At 36.9% G+C, this 12,385-nt stretch overlaps 1 pseudogene; it reads right to left on the reverse strand.

Annotated features, from left to right (window-relative positions):
- Nucleotides 1-8,390: 8,390 nt before the first annotated feature.
- LOC111734010 lies at nucleotides 8,391-8,509 on the reverse strand (annotated as a pseudogene).
- Between the last annotated feature and the right edge of the window lie 3,876 nt (nucleotides 8,510-12,385).

Raw genomic sequence — 12,385 nt, forward strand, 5'->3', positions numbered from 1 at the left:
TGAACAAATTGCACAATTCTGTGAATTTGGCATCCACATCTGTGAAATGAGAACAATTTTATCACTTCTTAGGTGGTGTTATTGGGAGAATTTAATGAGGAGTGTGTAAAAAGAAGCACACAAGAAACAATAAAAATTATTAGCTCCTGGTATCATTAGAACAACCACCACCATTATCATCACATATGATCTCTGTAACAAGGGAAAATAAATGTCTCCATTGTAATGATGTCTACCTAAATGTGCTAAGAGAATTGAGAGCTGTGAAGACAGTGAAAAATTGGAGGGCTTTGACCCAGGAAAAGATAGAAATGCTGAGAGGTGAAACCAAGCTGGCATTGGAAACAACATTTCCTTCACCTACAGGTGTCTGCCAGTTCCAAACATGTTGCCTGAGACGACACAAGGCTGAGTAGAACCTTCCACAGAATCATGGGCCTAAGGAGACAAAAGATGGAATAAACACCACAGTCTTTAGGTTGAAACCCTAAAACCTCACATTCTAAAGCCCTATACTGTAAGAATATAAGTGAATCCAAAATTTAAAAAATAATACAACCATCATATGGATTTAAACTAGTCTTGAATAATTGCAATTTCCGATTGGGTTAAGGTCAACGGACATTGCCAGCCTCCAACCCTAATAGCAAAGTTGAGCAATGAAAAGGGGAAATAAAATATATAAAATAAATATTCACTCTATTAGATAAATTTATTTAAAATATTAAATTTACTAAAGAAAATAAAATATTTGACAACTGCTGCCATATAAATCAAGGTTAATGGAATTAAAGTTGTAAATCTAAAAATAAAAGTCCTTTCAAAGTGAGAAGCAACAAGTATTTATTTGAGATCAAAAAGTATAGCTATTTGGGAATCACTGATTCACGCAGAAGCCCAAATAGTGTTTTGATTAGGAGACAAAGAAAAGGGGGTGTTTATGAGAAAGGGAAGGGGCAATTACATCAGTAGAAGGAAGGCATTACTATTGGTGCAGATAAGCTAAGATAGAGATGTTAATTCTAAACAATATTTTTTTAATTTTCAGTTCAATAGCAATCAGTTCAAGTAGTCATAATTTTCCCAGTCTGACGTATTTCATTCAGCATAATACCTTCTAGGTGCACCCATGCTGTTGCAAATGGTAAGATTTCATTTTTTATGGCTGAGTAATATTCCATTATATGTACCATCATTTCTTTGTACAATTGTGTATTGATGAGTACGTAGGTTGCTTCCGTATCTTGGCTGCAGTGAACGTAGGAGTGTGTGGATCATTACAAAAAATGTCTTGGTTTTCTTTGGATAAATACCCAGAAGTGCAATTACTGGGTCATGAAAAAGTTCTATTTTTAATTTTTGAGAAATTTCCAAACTGTTTTCCATATTGGCTGTATCAATTTATAATCTCACTAACAGTATATGAGGATTCTCTTTTTCCGAAACCTCACCAACACTTGTTTTTTGATTTATTGATGATAGCCATTCTAACAAGTGTGAGGTAATATCTCATTGTGGCTTTAATTTGCATTTCTCTGATTATTAGTGACCTTGAGCATCTTTTCAATATGTCTATTGGCCACCTGGATTTCCTTTTTGAGAAATACCTATTCAGGTCTTCTGACATTTTTAAATTGGATTGTTTGTTTTTCTGGTGTTGAGATGTATGAGTTCTTTATAAATTTTGGATTTTAACCTTTTATCTAATGTATCATTGGCAAATGTCTTCTCCCATGTAGTAGGTTCTCTTCTCATTTTGTTGATAGTTTCTTTAGCTGTGCAAAAACATTTTAGTTTGATTTTATCCCATTTGTTTTTCTTTTGTTTCCTTTGCCTAAGGAGATATATCAGAAAAATAATTATTAATAGCAGTATCAGAGAATTTGCTGCCTATGTTTTCCTCTGGAAGTTTTATGGTTTCGGATCTTACATTTGTCTTTAATTCATTTTGAGTCTATTCTTGTATAAAGTGGTCCAGTGGTTTTGTTTTGTTTTGTTTTGTTTTGTTTTGTTTTGTTTTGTTTTGTTTTGTTTTGTTTTTGCATGTATTCATCTAGTTTTTCCAACATCATTTGTTGAAGAGACCATCTGTACCCCATTGTATATTCTTACCTCCTTTGTCATATGTCAAATGACCATATAGGCAAGGATTAATTTATAGGCTTTCTATTCTGTTCCATTCATCTATTTATCTCTAGTTATCTATCATCTATGTATCTATCTAGCTATCTATCTAGCTATCATCTATCACCTATCTATCTGTTTTTATGCCAGTTCCAGTTGCTCTCATAGCCTTGCAGTTTGATATCAGGTAGTCTGATACTGCCTACTTTGTTATTCTTTCCCCAGATTGCCGTGGCTATCCAGGATTTCTTATGATTCCATATAAATTTTAGAATTATTTGTTCTAGCTCTCTAAAAAATCTCATTGGTATTTAATAGAGATCGCATTGAAGCGACAGATTGCTTTGGGTAGTATGGCCACTTTATTTTATTTATTTTTTTTATATTATATTATGGTAACATTGGTTAACAAAATCTAGTAAGTTTCAGGTGTACAATTTAACAATAAGGCATATATATATATGTGTGTGTATGTGTGTGTGTGTGTGTTGTATGTTCACTGCCCATAGTTAGATTTCTTTTTGTCACCACATATTTGATCCCTTTTACCCCATCTACCGCCCTCCTCCCCCCTTCTCCCCTACCCTCTGGTAACCACTAGAACCACTAGTCTATTGTTCGTATCCATGAGTCTCTATTTGTCCTCTTTTTTTTTTTTGTCACTTTTAGGTTTATATCCCACATATAAGTGATATCATGTGGTGTCTGACTTTTTCTGTCTGGCTTATTTCATTTAGCATGATTATCTCGAGGTCCATCCAGGTTGTCACAAATGGCAGTATTTCATCTCTCCTTATGCCTGAGTAATATTGCATTGTAGTACCATAGCTTCTTTAGTCAATCGTCTGCTGTAGGACACTCCAGTTGCTCTCATGTCCTGGCCACCATGAATAATGCTGCTATGAACATCGATGTGCAAATATCTTTTCAGATATGTTTTCAAATCTTCGGGGTAAATACTCAGTAGAGGGATTGCTGGATCATATGGTAGATCAAGTCAGTTTTTCAAGAAACTCCATACTGTTTTCCATTGTGGCTGTACCAATTTGCAGTCCCACAAACAGTGTGTGAGTGTTCCTTTTTCTCTGCATCCTCTCAAGTAATAACACTTGTTATTACTTGTCCTGTATAAAATGCCACTGACTTCTAAATATTGATTTTGCATCCTGCTACTTTACTGAATTCATTGATCAGATCTAACAGATTTTTGTGGAATCTTTAGGATTCTCTCTATATAGTATCATGTCATTGACAAATAACAAGAGTTTTACTTCTTCCTTTCCAATTCAGATAATTTTTTATCTCTTTCTTGTCTTATTATTGTGGCTAAGATCTCCAATACATTGTTGAAGAGGAGTAGTAAAGCAGGCATCTTTGTCTTGTTCCTAATCTTAAGGAAAATGCTTTTAGCCTTTCCCCGTTGAGTATAATGTTAGCTGTAGGTTTCTCATATGTAGCCTTTAACATGTTACGGTATGTTCCCTCTATTCTCACTTTGCTGAGAGTTTTTCTCATAAATGGATGCTGGATTTTGTCAAATGCTATTTCTGCATCTATTGAAATAATCATATGATTTTTATCTTTCAATTAGTTAATGTCATGTATCACATTATTGATTTTCCGACATTAAACTAACCTTGCATCCCAGGAATAAACCCAACTTGATCATGGTGTATGATATTTTTAATATATTTCTGAATTCAGTTTGCTAATATTTTGTTGAGGATTTTTGCATTAGTATTTTTCAGGGATATTGGCCTATAGTTTTGGGAGGGGGTTATGTTCTTTCATTTTGTTTTGTTTTGCTTTTTGTAATATCTTTGGACCATTTTGGAATCAGGGTTATAGTAGCCTTGTAGAATGGAGTTGGGAGTCTGTCCTCCTCTTCAATTTTTTGAAATAGTTTGAGAAGACTAGGTGTAAATTCTCCTTTGAATGGTTGTTAAATTTCACCTGTGAAGGCATCAAGTTCAGGAGTTTTGTTTCTAGGGAGTTTTTTGATTACTGATTAAATTTCATAGGTAGTAATCAGACTGTTCGCATTTTCTGTTTCTCCTTGATCAGTTCTGGAAGGTAGTATATTTCTAGGAATGGATCTATTTCTTCCAAATTGTCCAATTTCTTGGCATATAATTGCTTGTAGTACTTTCTCATAATCCTTAATATTTCTGTAGAGTCTATAGTTACTACTCTTTTATTTCAAATTTTATTTACTTAGTTCTTTTTTTTAAGAAATTTGCTTTTATTTCTGCCTTTATGAAATATAATAGACAATTAGTTGCTTGTATTTACATTGTACAATTCAATGAGCTTTTTTTTTAATTATAGTTGGCATATAAAAATATACCAATTTCAAATGTATAGCATAGTGATCAGAGACCCACATAACTCATAAAGTGATCATCCCACTGAATATAATACCTCTTTTTCCCCTTAGATATTTATTACATTATCAACCATATTCACCTTGCTACACTCTACATCTCCATGTGCTTTCTGCAACCATCCATTTGTACTTCTTAATCCTTTTGCCTATTTTTTTGCTATCCCCCTAAGCTCCCTCCATCTAGTATTCTTCTAAATAATCTCTGCATCTATGAGTTTATTACTGCCTTTGTTGTTGTTGATGTTGTTCTTTAGATTCTACATGTATGTGAAATCATGAAATATTTGCCTTTCTATCTGACCCATTTCATTCAGCACAATACCCTCTAGGTCCACAAAGGCAATGTCCTTTTCCATCCCCTTCCGATTAGTCTGTGTGTGTCTTTTAATCTGAAGTGAGTCTCTTGCAGACAGCATACGTAAGGATCTTGTTTTTTTTTTTTTTTTAATCTATTCAGCCACTCTATCTTTTGGCTGAAACACTTAATTCTTTTCCATTTGAGATACTTGTTGATAAGAAGATATTTATTACCATTCTTTATTCCTGTTTTTCATACATGTTCTTTTTACTTAAAGAAGTCCCTTCAACATTTCCCATAATACTGGCATGGTATTGATAAATTCCCTTAGCTAATTTTTGTCTGGGACACTCTTTATCTGTACCTCGACTCTAAATGATAGCTTTGCTGGATAAAGTATTCTTGGTTGTAGATCCTGGGTTTTCATCACATCACACATTTGGTGCCAAGCCCTTCTGTCCTGTATGGTTTCTTTTGAGAAATCAGCTGCCAGTCTTAGGGGTGCTCCCTTGTAGGTAAGTAACTGGTTTTCTCTTGCTGCTTTTAAGATTCTCTCTTTTTATTTAACCTTTGGCATTTTAAATATGATGCATCTTATGTGGGCCTCTTTGGGTTTCTGGTTTTGGGGACTCTCTGAGCTTCCTGGGGTTTTATGTCTATTTTCTTCACCAGGTGAGGGAAATTTTCCATCATTACTTCTTGAAATAGCTCTTCAACATCTTCCCCCCACCTCAGCCCCATTATCCCTATAACATGGATATTTTTACATTTAATAGTGTCCTATAGGCTCCTTCAATTATTGTTATAGTCTTGGCTTCTTTTTTCTTGTCATTCTGATTGGATGGCCTTAGCTTTCCCATCCTCTATATAGATAATTTGATCCTCTTCTTTATTCACTCTATTTATTTCATTTAAAATACTTTTCACCTCAGATAATATGTTCTTCATTTATGATTGGTTCCCTTTTATAATTTCCATTTTCATTTTTATGTTTTATTTTATCTCTTTGTTAAGTTCTCATTGAATTTATCTACACTTTCCGTAAGTTCATTGAGCATCTTTATGACCAGTGTTTTGAACTCTGCATCTGTTAGATTGCTTGACTCCATTATTTCTGGATCTCGTTCTGTTCTCTGCATCTTTTGGGCTTCCCATTTGGGCTGCCTTTCTGTGTCTGTTTCTATGTACTAAGCAAAACTCTTAAATCTCCTGGTCTTATTAGTGCGGCTTTGTGTGGTAGGTTTCCAGTGGCACAGTCCTGAGAGGAGTTCACCTGCAGGCCAAATTTAGCCCCAGCCTGTGCCCCTCCAGGGTCGCCTGTTAAGATTCAGCAAGCAATCCCCAGATGCTGTGCTTACAGTTGCCTCAAAAAGCCACTACAGAAACTGAGGCCATCTGCCACCAGTGAGAGTCTAGGCACTGCTCAGCAAGGGGCAATTCGCTAAGTGAGGACACACCTGGATATGGCTTGGGTGTGGCTGCGAGTTGAGAGAGATGGAGTTTCAAGGAATCCTCTGGGCAGAGCGACCTCTGTTATCCAGTTTGATGACGTCTCGGCTATGGTGGCGCTTCAACAACGTACTGGGAGAGGGGAGGGTCCAACAGAGGAATAATGAATATCTACAGCACATCTGTATAGTGTGAGTCTTGCCTCGGCCCTCACTCTGTCAACTCAGAGTTCCCCTGTAAGTCCCTGGTGCCCCCTGCATAACTGAGTTTGAGGAGGTGGAGGTTCAAGGAATCTTCTGGGCAGAGCGACCTCTGTTATCCAATTTGATGACTAGCTATGGTGGTGCTGTGACAGTGCACTTGTAGTAGGGAACGCCTAACAGAATAACAATGAATACCTCCGGCCCATCTGTACATAGTGAGTCTTGCCTCGGCCCACACTCTGATAACTCAGTGTCCCCTTGTAAGTCCCTGGTGCCCCCTGCATAACTAACTGCTACAGGGGCTAAGAGAGGGCAGGTCCGTCACCGTGAAAGTCCACTCACAGACATGGCTCCTTTAAGAGGCATCTGCAGCTGCTGGCTTCCACTTTCGCTGCTATGGCCTCTGTCTCACTCAGCTGCTCAGGATGGGGCAGCTTCATGTATTTTCCCCATCCTACCTCCTCCCATTGAATATTGATTTCTTATTTCTCTCCCTAGTTGTTTGGCTTGCTCATCTAGATCCCAGGTGATTTTCCTTGCTGTTTGCCACTGGTTTCTGTCACAACTTTGTTTTGATGACCAGAGGGATGAACAGAGCTGCTATCACCTATGCCATTTTTTTCCTTGAGATAAATATTTTGCATTTTTATTATTAGCATGAGTGTATATTCTTTTTTAAATTAGTTTCAGTATATAGTACATTGGTTAGACATTTATATAGTTTATGAAATGATTCCCTAGATTACTCTATCACCCATCTGGTTCTACACATAGCCAGTATAATACTAGTGACTATACTCCCCATGCTCTATTCAACATCCCTGTGACTATTTTTTAATGACTAATTTGTACTTCTTCAACCCTTTGCCTTTTTCTCCTAGTCTGTCAACTACCCTCTCCTCTGGCAGTCACCAGATTATCTTCTATTTCTGTGAGTTTGTTTTTATTTAGTTTGTTCCTTTTGTTCTTTAGATCTAGCATATAAGTGAAATCATATGGTATTTATCTTTCTCTGTCTAACTTATTTCACTCAGCAGAATAACCTCTACGTTTATCCATTGCCAGTGAAAATAGTAGGATTTTATTTTATTTTTTTTTATGTCAACCGTTATTTTGTACATGTGTTTTTAAGGCTAAATATTTCCTTTAAGCATGGGTTTCACTGTATATCAGAAATTTTGGTATACTGCTTGCTCATCTAGATCCCAGGTGATTTTCCTTGCTATTTGCCACTGGTTTCTGTCACAACTTTGTTTTGGTGGCCAGAGGGATGAACAGAGCCTCTATCATGTATGTCATTATTTTTTTCTCCTCAGATCCTCTCTCTTTTCTTATTGAGGAGTCTGGTTAATTGTTTATCTTTTGAAATAACAAGCTCTTGATTTCATTGATCTTTTGTATTGTTTTACTGGACTCTATTAATTTTTATTCTGATTTATTAAGTTCTTCCCTCTACTTACGATGAGTTTTGTTTGATATTCTTTTTCTAGTTCTTTTAAGTATAAGATTAAATTGTCCATTTGAGATTTTTTTCATTTCTTGAGGTAGGCCTGTATTTCTGCCCCTATGTTGGGTGTGCATATGTTTACTAGGGTTATATCCTCCTGTTGTGTTGATCCCTTAAGTATTATGTAATGCTCTTTATTTTCTCTTATAATAGCCTTTGTTTTAAAATCTATTTTGTCTGATATGTTACCCCAGTTTTTTAATTTCCATTTTCATGAAATATCCTTTTCTAATCCTTTACTTTCAATTTGTGTGTGTCATTTGAACTGAAGTTGGTTTTTGTAGACAGCATATGTCTGAGTCTTATTTTCTTATCCATTCAACTACCCTTGACTTTTTTTTTAAAGCAAGGCAACACTTGGTTGACCTCACAGATTGCAAGGAACTTGTCACCTTACAATCCCTTATGTTTTTTATTTTTTTATGCCTACGGTACCTGGTCTTCCTAGGTGGTGTCCCATCCAAGTACTAACCAGCCCCAACCCTGCTTAGCTTTCGAGATCAGATGGGATCAGTCTTGTTCAGGGTAGCATGGCTGCAGACTACCCTATGACTTTTGATTGAAGCATTTAATCCATTTATATTTAAAGTGATCATTGATAAGTAGAGAGTTATCACCATTTTATTATTCATATTTATGGGGAGTTTTGCCCTTTTTTTGCAGAAGTTCCCTTAACATTTCTTGTAATACTGGCTTGTGGTGATAAATTCCTTTAGCTTTTCCCTGTCTGGGAAGCTCTTTATCTCACTTTTCATCTTAATCAATAGCCTTGCTGGGTAGATTAATTTTGGTCGTAGGTCCTGGATTTTCATCACTTGGATCATTCAGGCCAATCTCTTCTGGTATGCAAAGTTTTTCTTGAGAAGCTAGCTGACAATCTTATGGGAGCTCCCATGTAGGTAAATAACTGTTTTTCTCTTGCTGCTTTTAAGATTCTTTTCTTTAACCTTTGGCATTTTAATTATGATGCATCTTGGTGTGGGCTTTTTTAGGATTGATCTTGTTTGGTATTCTCTGTACTTTCTGAGATTGTATGTTTACTTCCTTTGCCACGTTAGGAAAATTTTCCATTGTTATTCTTGAAATAGTTTTAAATTTTCTACTCTCTCTTCTCTTTCTGGTAACCCTGTGATGTGAATGTTGGTATGTTTGATTGTCCCAGAGGTCTCTTAAACTTTCCTCATTTTTAAAAATCCTTTTTTATTGTTGCAATGCTGATTAAGTGCCTTCTGCTACAATGTCTTCCAACTCACTGATTCAGTCTTCTGCTTCATCTGATCTATGTTGATTCCTTCCAGTGTATTCATCATTTCAGTTATTGTAGTCTTTATTTCTTATTATTTTTTTAATGGTTTCTATGTCCTTTTTCATGTTTACTATCTCTCCGTTAAAGTTCTCACTGAGATCATCTATTCTTTCCCTAAGTTCATTGAGCATTTTTATAACTATTGTTTTGCATTCTGTGTCTGATAGGTTGCTCGTCTCAATTTAGTTTAGTTTTTTTTCCTGGAGTTTTTTCTGTTGTTTTATTGTGGCATGTTTCTTTCTTTTCTCTTTATAATTGCCACTCTGTGTTAATTTCTATACATTAGGAAGATTTGTTACATCTCCCAGCCTTGGCCAAGTGGCCTCATGTAATAGGTTTCCTGTGTGGCCCAGTGGCAGAGTCTCCCTGATCACTTGTGCTGGGGGCTGTGTATGTTTCTGATATGGGTGTGCTTCTGTTGTAGCTAAGCCTTGGTTGCTGTTAATATGTCAGTGGATGGGATTGACTCTCAGGCTGACTGGCTGTGGGGATTGGCCCCACTCACAGAGTATGAGCTGCTGTATGGGGGCTGACTCCTTGGAGTGAATTTTGCCCCAGCAGCCTCTCATACCTGCTGAGACCACTCTTTATGTGTGACATTTATGGGGCTAATCATGTGTTTCTCTATTGTGGTCTGATGCTAACCTCTGGGTATGTTGGCTCTGTGACCCCTTGGGAGGTGTTTTCATGTAAGCCAAGGTCAGTTACCTTCTGATCGCTCAAGAGTCCCTGGTAGGAGCTACAAAGCAATCCACAGATGGTTGCTGCCTATGCTAAATCTGGAGGCAAATGGCGAGACACACTGAGAGCCAAGGCCAATGACCCTTAGTACCAGGCCTGGGATGGCTTAGCAAAATGACAAGGGAAACAAGCTGGATGTCTGCCAGCTTCCCATAAAATTCCACAGCTAAAATAGGCTTTGTGTGGTATGCAAGCTGAGTAAGGCAGGAACTCAAGGAGTTACTGCAGTTAAATGAGCAGATTTCACCCAACCAATGCAGATTCAGGTTTTATGCCAGTGCTGAATCTGTGGCTTTCTACAAAAGTCTCAGATTGCAACAAGGCCAGCCACTGCCAGACTCAGGCCCACGGACCCTGCGATCTACTTAAGAGTTACTGTAGCTTGGTCTTTCCTGAAATGTGTGAACCATGTATGGGCTGCATCAGCTGAGGGCTGTTGTTTGTTGTCATATGTGTTGGCCAAGGAAAACACGGGCTGGGACTGGCTGCCTGTAACTGACTTGCCAGGGGTAATTTGTGAGTTGGGTGGGGCAAAGTCTCAAGGAAACAATGCATGAAACAAGCCAATCTCGCTGGGCCAATGTAGCTTCAGAATTGGCTGTGTGGGGAAAGGTCAACACAAACAATATGGTGCCCTTCTGTAGACTGCCCTGCAGGGACACCCAACAAAGAAACAATGGCAGCTGTCCCTCCAGTTCCCACTCTGGCACCACACAACTCAGTTTTTCCCCATATGTCTTTTGAGCTTCCTAAGCTGCTGACCTTCTGCCAGAGGCTGGGATGAGAGTGTGCATGTGACTGGGTCTGTGGTCAGACCCTTTAAGGGGACTATATGGTTTTTTAGTTCCTACTATCACATCCAGAGAGCCAGAATCCCCACTGATTGTAATAGTCAGATGTTGTGGGAACATCTCTTCCTGAGACTGGTATCCTGAGCTGGGGAGTCCCAGTCTGAGGCTAGGGCTCCTAACTTTTTTATGGGGACATCTGCAACCACACTTTCTCCCAGTGCTCAACCTCCATGTACAGGTGGAAGAAAAGTTCATTTTGCATCTCTGTCCCCTCTTACCAGTCTCAATGTGGCTTTTTCTTTATATACCCAGGTGTATGTGTTACGATCAGCTAGACTTCAGGTGGTTCTCCAAGTTAATTGCTTTATATTTTGGTTGCAATTTTAATGTGGTCACGGGAAGAGGCAAACCCCACTTTTGTCTAGCCCTCCACCTTGACTGCACCAAGATTTTTAAAATATATAAAATATATAAAAAAGAAAATCAGCAAGTATGTATAAGATTTAAACAAAATGATGGAAAGACTTAATTGATAGGTTTATAATCCAAAACATTAGCAACAGAAAAATATATATTCTTTTTAAGTACACGTGAAACATTATTCAGATGAATGAATAAAGAAAATGGTATGTTCCTACAATAGAATATTATTCAGCCTTTAAAAAAAGAAATCCTGCAATTCGTGACACGGATGAACCTAAAAGACATTATGCTAAGTTAAAAAGCTAGTCATAGAAAGAAAAATACTGCATAATTATACTTATAAAATATGTTGGATAGTCAAATTCATAGTAGCAGGAAATAGAAGCTTCTCTTCCTATATAGGACCCAAATTCACAGAAGCAGAGGCCAGAGGTGGGGGAAATAGAGAATTGTTTTTTATTGAATATAAAGTTTCTGTTATAAAAGATGAATAAGATCTAGAGATCTGCTGTACATAGTACTTATAGTTAGAAATATGGTATTGTGCCCTCTAAAATATGCTAGGAGGCTAGATCTCATGTCATGTGTTCTTACAAAACAGACAGAGAGAGAGAGAGAGAGAGAGAGAGAGAGAAACACAAGGAACTATTTGGAGGCAATAGATATGTTTAGTACCTTGATTGTAGTGATAGTATCATGGATATATGATTATCCCCAAACTCATCAAGATGTATACATTGAATGTGCACAATTTTTTTGTATATCAATTATATCTTAATAAAGCTTTAAAAAATAATGAGCTGTTTATCCATGAAGCAACATGAATAAATTTCAAAAGTTTAAAACTATATAGGTATGAAATGGGTTCTAGACTTATCAGGGTGATCACTTTTTAAGTTATATAAATGTCTAATCATTGTGTTGCCCACCTGAAACTAATATACTATTCTATGTCAACTGAAATTAAATAAATTAACACAAAAATAATAAAAATAAAACCATACAAAATGTTTTTTGACAAGTGGAATTCAGCTAAAAATCAATGCTGAAAGATCTCTCATATCTGGAAATTCAGAAATACAAATTCTGATAACTAATGTGTCAAATGGTCATTAGAAAGTATATCTAACCTACAAAGGCAAGCAGTATACCAAAAT

This window comes from Pteropus vampyrus, unplaced genomic scaffold, assembly GCF_000151845.1.
Source record: "Pteropus vampyrus isolate Shadow unplaced genomic scaffold, Pvam_2.0 Scaffold715, whole genome shotgun sequence".
In the NCBI taxonomy this organism is placed as follows: domain Eukaryota; kingdom Metazoa; phylum Chordata; class Mammalia; order Chiroptera; family Pteropodidae; genus Pteropus; species Pteropus vampyrus.